This window comes from Rhinolophus ferrumequinum, chromosome 15 (genome assembly GCF_004115265.2).
Source record: "Rhinolophus ferrumequinum isolate MPI-CBG mRhiFer1 chromosome 15, mRhiFer1_v1.p, whole genome shotgun sequence".
NCBI classification, from domain to species: Eukaryota; Metazoa; Chordata; class Mammalia; order Chiroptera; family Rhinolophidae; genus Rhinolophus; species Rhinolophus ferrumequinum.
Window position 1 is genome coordinate 29,236,940 of NC_046298.1, and position 12,832 is coordinate 29,249,771.

The 12,832-nt window shown below is 43.1% G+C and overlaps 1 protein-coding gene across 1 annotated transcript in view; it reads left to right on the forward strand.

The window, feature by feature from the left end:
* CDH13 (cadherin 13) overlaps window positions 1-12,832 on the forward strand; it is a 984,184-nt gene that overhangs the window by 832,254 nt on the left and 139,098 nt on the right. The window lies entirely within an intron of this gene.

A 12,832-nucleotide genomic window follows, 5' to 3' on the forward strand; every position in this document is an offset into this window, starting at 1 on the left:
GTCCCCTGAGACAGGGTCCAACTGGGTTGGCTGAGGGTCATCTGAGCAACATTCTCTTGTCCCCTCTTTGTTTTGAAAGGTCATTTCTATCCAAACCTCACCACTGAGGGTTCAGTTGTCCCACCTTCCCTCTTAGACACCTCAGGATATGTGAGGAGCCAAGGGCTGAGCCTGGAGTTGGGACCAGCTTTGGGGCATCTGCCATAAGATGAAGGAAAGCCCAACCCATCAGCAGCAGAACATGAAACGACTTGCTTGCCACGGACACCTCTCCAAAGGGGAAGGACTTTCCCTGTCACTCTTGGAAAGGCAGGGCCTCGTCACCCCACCCTACTCTGCAAAACCTAGCCTTCTAGACACAGGCATAGCCTGCCCAACCTTGCCCTGTCTTTGGACCAGTACCCTCTGCAACCCAGAATAGCAACCCTGGCACAAGGTTTTCTGTGCAGTGATGAGCATAACCATCCCATGATGTAGTCATTTCTCAAACGTTAATGGAAAGTGCCAGCCACTGAACTGGCCGTGTGTTGTTTTTTTTTTACCTCTCAGGGGCGGGGGGAGGGGGGAGGCGGGCAGTGAGCGGAGCAGGGAGGTAGAATCAGTTCAATTTATTTTCAAAGAGTTTAACCCAACCATCACGTAGAGACAGTATCTTAAGGCATCAGTGTCTCAGTGGCCCGGGTGTTGGGGCTATAGCAGGAGGAAGTCGGAGATGGGTCCCTGCCCACATCAAGGACTATAATGAATACTGAGAAAGTAGCTGATACATTGAAAACCACATATGTATACTGAAGAGAAAAATCTCCCGTAAACTCATGTGGTATTTACCACTTCGTTCTACCAGACAGATTTTGTGGGAAAGGTATGGTTGACATCATACTTCAAAAGATTGACATGGAAATATTTTCCAGAGCAAAGATGGAGGATGCAATTCTGGGAAGGTGGGCAGTCCTGGGAAGGAGGCCACTGGGCGTGAAATGAAGGTGGCAGCTGGTGACATTGTGCACCACACGGAGTGGGAAGCTGGCAAGCATCTCAGCCCCCCAGGACACTCATGAGCCCTCTCCAGACAAGGTGCGTTAGTTTCCCACGGCTGCCATAATGAAGGACCACAGAATCTGTGGCATAAAATGACACACATTTATTATCTCACAGGTCTGGAGGTCAGAACTCCAAAATGAGTTTCCCTTGGGAGAAATCAAGGTGTCAGCAAGGCTGGTTCCTTCTGGAAGCTCTAGGGACAAATCTGTCCCCGGGCCTTTCCTAGTTTCTGGAGGCCACCTGCATTCCGTGGCTCATGGCCCCTTCCTCCTTCTTCAAGACCAGCAGTGTAACATCTTCAGATTTCTCTCTTTCTCTCTGTCTCTTTCTTTCTCTGTCTCTGCTTCTATTGTCACATCTTCTTCTCTGATTCTGACCCTCCTGACTCCCTGTTATAAGGACCCTTGTGATTACTTTGGACCCATCTAGAAAACCCAGGATAATCTCCTCATCTCGCAATCCTTCACTAAATCACATCTTCAGTGTCCCTTATGCCACATAAGGTACCATAGTCACAGATTCCAGGGATTAGAATGTGGACATCTTCAGGGGCTGTTATTCTGCCGACCACAGAAGGTATGACAGCTTCTTGGGCTGGAAGCTTGATGGCACAGAGAGCTCACTGTCCCGGTGCACTGTGCTTGGCACATGAACCTGACTCTGAGCCTTTCACAGCATACTCCCAGAGACAGACATGTGAAGAGAAAAGCGCTGTGTCATTAGGTCAACCAAGAGAAAAACATTGACTCTAATATATCCATAGGGCTAATACAGAGGAGAAAGGAGTAACTCTGGGAAGAGCAGGAAAACTGTGAAGGAAGCAATATCAAGGTGGATGAGGACAAGTCGTAGTTTTCCAGGGAGGGAAAAACAAAACAAAATAGGTAAGGAAGGCCTTCCAGGCAGAGGGCACAGCGTGAGCAAAGTTGTAGAGAAGGAAAAAAGCCTTTAGTGGCGGAATGGTATATAGTCTGGGGTTCTAGAAATGTAACACTGTGAGTGAGGAGAACTAGGAGATGAGGCCATGACAAGGGTGTCTTCTGCACTTGAACAAACTTGAACATTATCCTGTGGCCACTGAAGGGCCACTGAAGCATTTTGAGGAGGGTCCTGAGGTTAGAGAGTAGTGTTGATGATTCACTCTGGCTGGCTTTACGGTGGCAAGAGTTCAGGACGGTAGCAGAGGGACCAGTCTGGACGCTATTGCAGTAATTCAGGTGAGAAAAGATGGGGGCTCCAGGTCACGTGATAGCAGAGAAAAGAGGATGTAACTCAAGAGAGGTTAGGGAGGCGACATCAGTGGTCCTTGATGATTGGCTGTTTGATGCGAAAGGAAGAGCTGAGGACAACTCCCAGGGGTCCAGCTTGAGTTCATGCCTCCAGGAAGTAGGGCCGTGTTGCAGGGGAAGATAACGAGTTCTGTGATTGGCCCATGAAAGCTGAAGGAGAACATCCAAATGGAGACATCTTGAAAATGATTCTGAGCAGGCTGGGGAGGCAACCATAGTGCAGTTTAGTGTCTTAGAGGGAGTACGTTTTTTTCTCTAGAAAGGGAAAATTTCACAGTCAGAGAGAGAGACACTTTGGCAAACTATGTTTTCTATCTTTCATTGAAATTGCATCATAAGCAGGGGAGTTTTAAGTAAAAATATATAAGGGTACATGTTGGCCTGCCTGGAATCAAATGTTCATTCAGAATGGCCACATCAACAGCTTCAGCATCTCCTGGAAACTTGCTGGAAATGCACACCCTCCAGCCCCACCCTAGTCATAAGTACTAGAGGTGGGCTGAAAATCTGTTTTAATGCATTCACCAGGGGATTCTGCTGCAGGGACATTTGAGAAGGACTGACCCAGAAAATAATTCTTAAGCGCCTGCGATGTACCAGGCATGGTGTTGCCAGGACAGTTCAGGGCCAAAAGTGTAGACGAAACAGGCTAACGCCATAAGCAGTGGATTGTGAAAATATGTAAAAGTTATAGAGGAAAAGCACTTTAATTACACTTTGTTTTACTTCAACTTTTAGGGATCTATACCTCCTTGTTTCAATCAAACAGATAAACCCAAAAAAGTCATTCGCATGTTCAGTTCGGCCCCTTTGCTTCTTGGGATTTCCTTTCTCTGTTTCCCACCCGATGAGATCCTCGAAGGTGTGGCAGGACCTGGTGATCTCTCAGGTACTTTCAAGAACCAATAGGTTGTGTCTCTTTACGTCACAAACCTCGACTCTTTACGTCACAAACCTCGACTCTAAGGACACCAGTGGGCCTGTCTCATCTGGGCTCCTCGGTGCTGGGTCCCAGGCTCCTCTTCCTTCTCTGAATGCTCTGCCCTCATACCCGTCTTCAAAGCCCAACTCCAGCCTGCATTAACCCGATGCCACTAAAAAGCCACCGTAGCCCTCCCAGCTGCACCATTCATGTCTGAACCTACTGAGTACACACATTCAGCACCGACCTAGTGCCTTGTGGAGCCACTTATATGTGTTTTGTCTTCCACCAAGCTGCGAGTTCCTTGAAGGTAGAAAACATATTTTATACTTCTTATCCCCACAGTGTCGTGGCCAGAATCAGAATCAACCTCAGTTCTTACTGAAGGACTGAATTTAATAGCGTTTTAGGATTACTAGTCTCCGATCTTCTTGCATAGAAATTTACTTCCCCATCAAGACCTCATAGCTAACCTTCTAGTAGGATATTCTCTTCTGCAGAAATGCCTCCTTAATCCTCCCTCCCCAATGTCGAGGCTAGGTGGTGTCTCTGTGATGCCACGGTACTCTGTTCTTACTCGCACCCATTCTCCTGATATCAAGTGGATATTGGTCCCTCACACTAGACTTGGCTTTCTTTACTTGTCACCACTACATATCACAATGTCTAACACGTAGCACAAGCGCGGTTGATCTTCGCAAATTAAGTCACCTCCCCGTAGCCTTCCTGAGCACCCCACGTTCTGACTCCCTTCACTTGGACCTTAACTGGCAGCATTCACTTATCAGACCTTACACAGTTGTTTTTCTGTTGATTTCTCTGGAATAAAAATGCACCCAAAGCAGAGTCTGTATCATTCATCACCTCCTAGCAGAGTTGCCTGAACCTAGTAGACACTATATAAATATTTCAGTGGAATCAAACTGAGTGTCAAATATTTGCCCCCTTGGGTCTGAAGGGGATGATTTTTCCGAGCATGCGACGGACGCCGCTGGCCATTGACTTACTGTGACCCATCAGTAACACCAGAAAGCTCTACCTTTCACCTGGAAATGCTTTATTGGGTTTTGGTGTCCCCAAACCTGAAATCGATCACTTAGGTTATTCCAAGTGTATACTCGTATGTCTAAGAGGCAGGGTTTATTTCCCCTGCTGCTTGCCCATCCTGCTGGCTCTGTCAGCAACCAGTAAATCTAGGGGAATGAGCTCAGCCTTCTCCGTACCCACCAGACCCCAGCTGGGAATGAAAACACAGCAGGTGACAGCCGAGCACGTGAATGTTCCCATTAGCACTGAGGAGCAAGGTGAAAGAGGCCTAAAGACAAACGCAAGTCAAACCCACTAGCCCTGCTGCACGGGACGACGAAAGAACGTCGCTCACCATCTGCCCTGGGAATAAGGCACCTTTTATGAGGGCATGTAGGCAGTTCCTGTTGGATTTATGGACTAACTATCCCCAGCGTTACGTGGCCAGAGTGGATAAATCAAACCCCAGACAGACAACAACGCGTTCTGCTTCAGATAATGTTTTCACCAATCTGTTTGAAATATTTATAGGCCAGGTGTCAGGTGCAGCTAACCTGGAGAAGGATGTGGTCCCTGCGTGGGGGCCGTATAACAAGACATCTTGTTTTGCCCAGATAGGGAGTAAAGCTGATGAGTACGTAAATGAATTATGTCAGAGCTTTGCTATAAATCTCGGGTTAATATTTTTAATTAACAATTTCTTAAATGTTAGACAACAAAGGGATTTGTTGAAAAAGTCTTCTTACAGCTTTCCTTGACTCCTATAGCACCATTTATGAGCTGGGGCCAGCTCTTACTGACTCACAATAACTAATTATGTATGTCCCTTTCCAACTAGGCACTCAGTGACATGTTGGTAGCTTGAAATCAGCCATGGGAGGAGGGTTTCAACCACCAAAATTGACAGACACTACAAATCAGGAGACTCTGTAGTTAAACATTTACAAGCACCTCAGCCTAAGTAATGCATTATTTTATAAAAACATATGTCTAATTGACTAATTATTCCATAACTACGAGGTGCCAGGTGCTCAATTAGTAGCTAGGAGATAAAGCTCTACACAAGACGAGTCCTTGACCTCACGAAGCTCAAAGGGTCAGAGTCAAGATAGCAAATAAGCAAGTAATCAATAAACAAGAATATTACCGACTGTGATAAGTGTTGGGGAAAATCATAAGAGCCATCTATTGCTGCATAATAAATTGCCCCCAAAACGTAGTGACTTAAAACAATAGATATTATCTCCCAGTTTCTGTGTTCTGGAGTCTGAGCATGGCTTGGCTGTGTCTTTTGCTTAATGGACTTTCACAAAGCTGTAACCATGGGTTTGTCCAGATGTACAGTCTCAGCAGAAGGGTTGACAGGGGAAGGATTCACTTCCAGGCTCATTCAGTAGGTGTTGGCAACATTTAGTTCCTTCTTCCTGTTCCTAGAGTCCACCTTTAGCTTCTGCCACACCTTTAGAAGACTTTCCAAAGGTCTGCTCCATAATAACAGCGGCCGTCTATTGGCTGTTTACATATGGCGGGTTCTGGGCTTAGTGCTTTGTGTTACTTATTTTAATCCTCATTCACCCTAGAAGTATTATCATTCTCCTGACTTTACACATGAGGAAACTGAGGCAATGAGAACTTAAGTAACTTAACCAGGATCACTTAGCTACTAAGTAGCAGAGCCAGGGTAATAGTACCGTATTTTGCTGTGTATAATGTGCTCCGTCTATGATACGCACCCAAGTTTTGGGCCCAAACTTTCAGGGACAAACATCTTTCGTTTTAATTTTTTAATTCAAATTTTTATTTGTTTACATTTAGGTACTTGTTTTTTGTATTATAAAGGAATTTTGGTATTTATTTTGTAACATATGGTACAATAAATTTTATATAACAAATAATTACAAAACACAAGAACAGATACAAAGTACGAGAAATTTTATGTACTGATAAATTTACGATATTTACCCATCATAGAAGACCAAGAACTCTTCATCGTTGCAAGTTCCGTCATCCTAAATTCAACAAAACCGATTATCGTATGCCAGGGTATTATTTTGCATACAGATATCGATATTGATTTCTAGAGTTACACTTTTAACTCATAAGCATAAATAAAAATGTAAAACATTTATATAGGTACGGAATTAGTACTACCCGTGTATAATGCACATCCTTATTTTTCCCTCACAAATTTGGGCCCCGAAAAGTGCACATTATACACAGCAAAATGCGGCAATTGATCCCACTTTGATTGTCCCTAAGTATTGTCCCTAACCGCCGTGTTCTGCAGTAAGGCGCCTGCCCTCATGGAGCTTAAGTGCAGTGAGGAACGAACATCAGCAAATGAGTAGGAATCAGCCTGGGGAAAGAGGGAGAGGCCGAAAGGTCAAAAGGAAGAAAAACTGGGGTACCGTGGAAAGACATTCAGTCTGGACAAAGTGTAAGGAGAGACGTGGAGAGTGAGTGGTGCAAGATGAGACAAGCGGAGGACGGGGTACTGCATGGGTTAATGGCGAAGCTTTTTCCGTGAAACATTTATTCCTTGATTTCCCCCCACAGCTACCATTATGCTTGTTATTAGTGATAAATGTTCCGTTAAATGCATACTCGTATGGCAGTCGCTGTAGCTGTGTAAACCATCAAGGGTCGAGTGATTGATTATGTGCCATATTTAATGGCACGGCTTGATTTTCTTTTTTCAAGATGAAATGTTTGGTTTTCAGATCAGTGTGATCAGTGGACCTGGCTTGTGTGTGCAGAGATACACCCGGGGCTTTTTTTTGCAGACGCACCATCTTCCTTTTGTTTTTAGGATATATATGAACTGGGAGCTCGTAGACACCCAGGAGGAGATACAAATGCAGTAAAGATGCATGACTGCAGAATTCCAACCAGGAGAGCAGCTTGACACTCTTAGATATGTCTTACAGATCAAATAGCTTAGAATGAAATCAGAGCAGCCAATTTAATTTCCCAGTTTTGACACAGTGCATTTCTTGGTCAAAATAAAAATCCTCTCCGCTTGAGCTAGAGTTCCCCAACGTCTAAGCCATTCCCTGAGAATAAATGACTCTCGTTTGGAAATGCCACCGATATGCTCAGACCCTTGAGATGTATTTTAGTGCAGGGAAACAGTACTATACCATCATTATCAGTAACGAGAGTGAATTGCCCACCTTGTGTGTTACATACTGGCCAGGTGTTGGGGTCAAAGGCATGGTCCTTGCCCTTGAAAACTGTGTCATCCATTTAGGAAGATAGCAAATGGGCATTCAAACGAAAACCAACGGGAAACATGGCCTTCCTATTAGTCAGGGTAGACTAAGCACTGTAATAGAGTTCCCTTCGCCCTAAGGCATGGCTTGCTTCTTGTTCGTGCCACCGTCTAAAGCAGATGAGCAAATAGGGCTCTGTTCCATGTGAGCATTTGGAGACGCAGGGTTCTTCTTTTCTGGGAACTAGAAAACTACGTGGGAGGTTTAGGGGTCATGCCAGTACATCACTTCTGCCCATATGCCATTGGCCAGAATCGGTCACACGAGTTCATCTCACAGTCTAGCTGTATGTTCTAGAGTCAAAAGAAATAGGATTTGGTGAACAAGTGACATTGCCTTTGCCACCGGCTCCTTTGGTTGCAAGCAACTGAGACCGATTCTGGCTGACTTCAGGGCCAAAAAGAATCTCCTAAATATACACTGGGATATGTTTCAGGATCGAGGAAAGAGTTGAAGTCAAGAGGTGGCACAGTCCTGGCAGAACTTGGATCTTTCTGGTTAGAACAGCACCTTCAGCCTAACTCAGCCTGAAACGCTCTTTCTATTGGAGTTCATTACACCTGAGCCCTGAACCAACTGAGAGAAATAAACATAGGAATCAGGCAAGATTCTTGCCGTGGAGAGTGCAGCTTCTTCTTGAAAGGACAAGGGGGCTTCCTACACCTGTTCAGTTTACCCACCAAGTGACAGAGCAGCTGGACAGCTGAAGGTCTTATCCCCCAGAGGGAGGGTGTCTTCTGCATGGGCAGATCAGACTATACAGTAATAAGTTTCCTCCCAAAACATTCAAGGAAGCAAAAATCCCTCTATTGGGCCCAGGAGTAAACGTGGAGAGAGGCAAGGTTTGCCCTACATTCTCTCTCCGTGATGCTTGGTTCCACATTTCATATTCCCAGAATCCGATTGCCCCAGGTAGGATTAGGGAGTTTACCTGTGAATCGGTCAACTAGTGTGAGGGAGATAAATGCGACCCATGGCCACCGAGGCCTATTTCTCTGCACCAATGGTTCTTCCCAGAGAATGGGGCCACTGTGGGCTGCTTAGGAGTTGTTTTCAGCAGAGTAAAGAAGGCAAAGTAACTGTTAAGAGGTACAGATATGAGTAGGTGTTTCAAGTAAGAGTGACTCTAAGAGCTAGGGAATTGGGGAAGATTTCCTGGAAAAGGCTCAGCTGGAGTGGGATATCGGTAAATGGGAAGTATTCCAGTTGTGTAAGACGAAGGGGATACATGTGGCATTTTTCTATGGGTCTTTTGCATTTCAAAGGAAGTTGCTTTTATTATCGGTTGGTTGTTTTTTGTTATTGTCATTGTGAAAGCAATAATGTTTATTACAGAAACATCCCAAAATACTGGTAGGAACAATGGACTTTTTTTTATCTTAGAGTTAATTTTAAAAGTGAAAACTTATAAACAACTCAAATAAAGAAGCATCCGATAATGAATGATTGAATAAATTATGATGGAGCCATACAGTGGGCTGTCATACAGCTGTTAAAATGAATAGGCAGATCTATAAGCACTGAGATGAAAGTGATATAGAGAAACAAATTGTACAACTGTGAGAATGGTATCATTTGTTTAAATATATGTGTATATAAAATGTGTGTGTGTGTGTGTGTGTGTGTGTGTGTGTGTGATGTAATGTGAAGTGTAGGAGAAACGAAGGAGACAAGAAACTACTATAACGACATTTTGTTGTAACCTCTTGGAGATGGGGATGAGGAAGGATGAGTGAGAACCCCCCTTTCCACTTTAGAAATAACTATACGGTTTCTAGTTTCCTTACAGTCACTGGATATATTTTCAAAAATAAAAAACATATTAATGGTAGCCTTATGTTTGCCAGAAAATTGAGACTTTTGGAACATCCCACATCCCACCTTAAACCTTGCAATTTATCTACTTAATAGTCTAATTGATTTTCCACTAGGTTAATCAATCTATTTACCATTGCAGTCATAAAGTTTTATTTACTTCAGGAGATGAGAATTGGCTGGTTCAATTTTTTTACAATTATTTACAAAATGTGTTAAACTACAAGAGAGTGAAGCCAATGTGTCTTTCCTGTGTGCTGTCATAAGAATATCATAAGGAGACGTGAGTCCTTAGCTGTGACTCTATTTTGTTGCAGTCACATACGCCCGTCCTCAACCCGGAACTTGAAGAAGGGGACCCTGCTTTCCCATCTCTATATCCCTAGCACCCAGCACAATATTTAGACTATATTTAGACAATATTTAGGTGTGCAATCATTCCAATTAAATAGATGCATAGATTAATGGAAAAAAATTCTAATAGCTTCCTCTGACCCAAAGAAATATATGTTTTGGGGAGGGGAAATTGTTAAAAGGAAAAAGAAGGTATTCATGAAATGACTGGGATGTTGTTGCAAAGAGCCTATTGGGATACTGTAGTGTGATATAATGTCTCTTACACTTCCTTGCAGCTAATTGATCATACACAGCATTAGTGGCAATATCAGTCAAGCCTCCCTTGTTGCTACTCACAGAACAACATCTAATTCAAATGTCTTAAGGGAATTTATTGGCTCATAGAACTCACAAAATCCGAGGGTAATTTCTGGCTTCGAGGACTATTGAAGAGCTCAAATGAGGTTAAAAGAACTCCATCTCTACCTCTCAGTTCTGTGTGATCTTCTTTCTCAGGCTGACTTTCTCTGTGGTTGCAAAGGGCCACTCCCAGCTCCGGATTTATCTCCTACCACCTTTAAGTCCAACATAAAGAGAACATCTTTTACCTAAGAGTTCTAAAAGAAATATGTGCTGGAACTGAGTTTTCAACCCGGGGGGAGCCTCACTTGGGTTGTGGACTCACCACATGGCCGTGGAAATGGGAGGCCCCGATTGTCCAGGCCTGAGACACGTGACCATCCCTAGAACAGGGAGAGTGTCAATGCTACCTGGACTCCACCTGTGCTGAGAGTGAGGAAGGAATGATGCCCCCAAAGGAATTACAACACAGGTACCAGAGGAAGAGGGAATGGGCCCTAGGGGGGCAACACAGCACATGTCACTAGAGTTAGTGCCTGAAGCCGCCCTTTGTGTGTGTCCATAGCAACTGATACGGCAAGTTGGAGAAGAGGAATTTACATCGTTTTTAGACAGACATCATAGAATCATTCTCATCCCAGTTTGTTTCATGGAGCAAAGTCAGCTGTTCTTTAAGGACAAGCCATGCCTGGGATCATGAAACTAAACATTCTGGTAGAATGGCTACAAGCATTGGTAAGATCTTCTTGGAAGCAATGCTGAAATATGAATAAGGAGCCTTAAAATGTTTGTACTCTTTGACCTAGTAATTTCACTTTAGAGTCTATCCGTCAAAAAAGAAATGTCAACTATATTGAAAACTTCCTGAATACATGCATCCATTGCAGTGTTATTTAGATTGTCAACAATTTTTAAAGGCTAGGAATAAGCTGAGTTCTAACAATAGAAGATGACGACGTTGCTTATAAATTATGCATATGATTATATTTCATGCAACCCTTTAAAATAATGTCAAGGAATTATGCTGGTAAATGACATTACATGGGGAAATTATATAATTTTACCAGGATCTCTTCAATATCAGAAAAAAATCCACATAATTTCTTATTTTTATAAGTACATATTCCCAAAACATACACTATATTATTACAAAAGTAAAAATGTCTTAGAAGGCTGAGGAAGGGATGGTGTCCCCAAAGGAATTGTAATTAGTAATTAGTATGTCCAGAGATACTCGGGAAAAATGTTGAGGATAGACCAATTTGTTGTTTCATATGGTCCAGCTGCAGAATGTATGGCAAATAGTGTATCCAATCCAACTTGTGATTGATAAGTAGAAAGTCACTTACATTAGGCTGATGATTTTCCAGCCTCAGCTTGAGAGTAGATTGCATTTCAAGTACCTTTACAGAGAAGTGTCAACTGAACCAGGCAGAACCAGAATCACCCAGAGCTGGGTTTGGTGTTCAATTCTGTTTGCATTCAGCAATTAGTGAATTCTGCGACCCTCAATCCTGGTGGAGCTCATTTCTCAATATATACATGTAGCAAATCAGCTCGGTGGACACCTTAAACTTAACCAGTGTTCTATATGAAAGGTTGGACAATTAAGTCTGTGAACTTTCCACCATGTAAGTGCATGGTGGAAAATTCGCAGACTTAATCGTCTGATCTTGTCAATTGTATCTCAATAAAGCTGGGGGAAAAAACATTGGGAGTAACCCCGTCCAAGGAACGCCCCAGCATCTTACCCTCTCAAATTTAATGGTTTAAAGCCTTCCCAGCCACCAACCAAACTACTGCTTCGTCTTTTTTTTTAATTAAAGTTTATTGGGGTGACAATTGTTAGTAAAGTTACATAGCTTTCAGGTGTACAATTCTGTAATACATTATCTATATCTCACATTGTGTGTTCACCACCCAGAGTCAGTTCTCCTTCCATCACCATGTATTTGATCCCCCTTTACCCTCATCTCCCACCCCCCAACCCCTTTACCCTCTGGTAACCACTAAACTATTTATTGTCTGTGTCTATGAGTTTTTGTTTCTCATTTGTTTGTCTTGTTCTTTTGTTGTTTTTGGTTCATATACCACACATCAGTGAAATCATACGGTTCTCTGCTTTTTCTGTCTGACTTATTTCGCTTAGCATTATACTCTCAAGATCCATCCATGTTGTCACAAAGGGTCCTATTTCATCTTTTCTTACCGCCGAATAGTATTCCATTGTGTATATGTACCACATCTTCTTTATCCATTCATCTATCGAAGGACATTTTGGTTGTTTCCATGTCTTGGCCACCGTAAATAAAGCTGCAATGAACATTGGAGCACACGTGTCTTTATGTATAAATGTTTTCCAGGAGAGGGATTGCTGGGTCATACGGTAATTCTGTTCGTAATTTTTTGAGGAATCTCCACACTGCCTTCCATAGCGGCTGCACCAGTCTGCATTCCCACCAACAGTGTATGACGGTTCCTTTTTCTCCACAGCCTCTCCAACACTTGTTATTATTTGTCTTGTTGATGATAGCCATTCCAACTGGGGTGAGGTGATATCTCATTGTGGTTTTTATTTGCATTTCTCTGATGATTAGTGATGTTGAGCATTTTTTCATATGTCTATTTGCCATTTGTATGTCCTCTTTGGAGAAATGTCTCTTCAGGTCCTCTGCCCATTTTTCAATTGGGTTGTTTGGTTTTTTGTTGTTGAGTTTCATGAGTTCCTTGTATATTTTGGATATTAGCCCCTTATGGGAGGCACTGTTTGC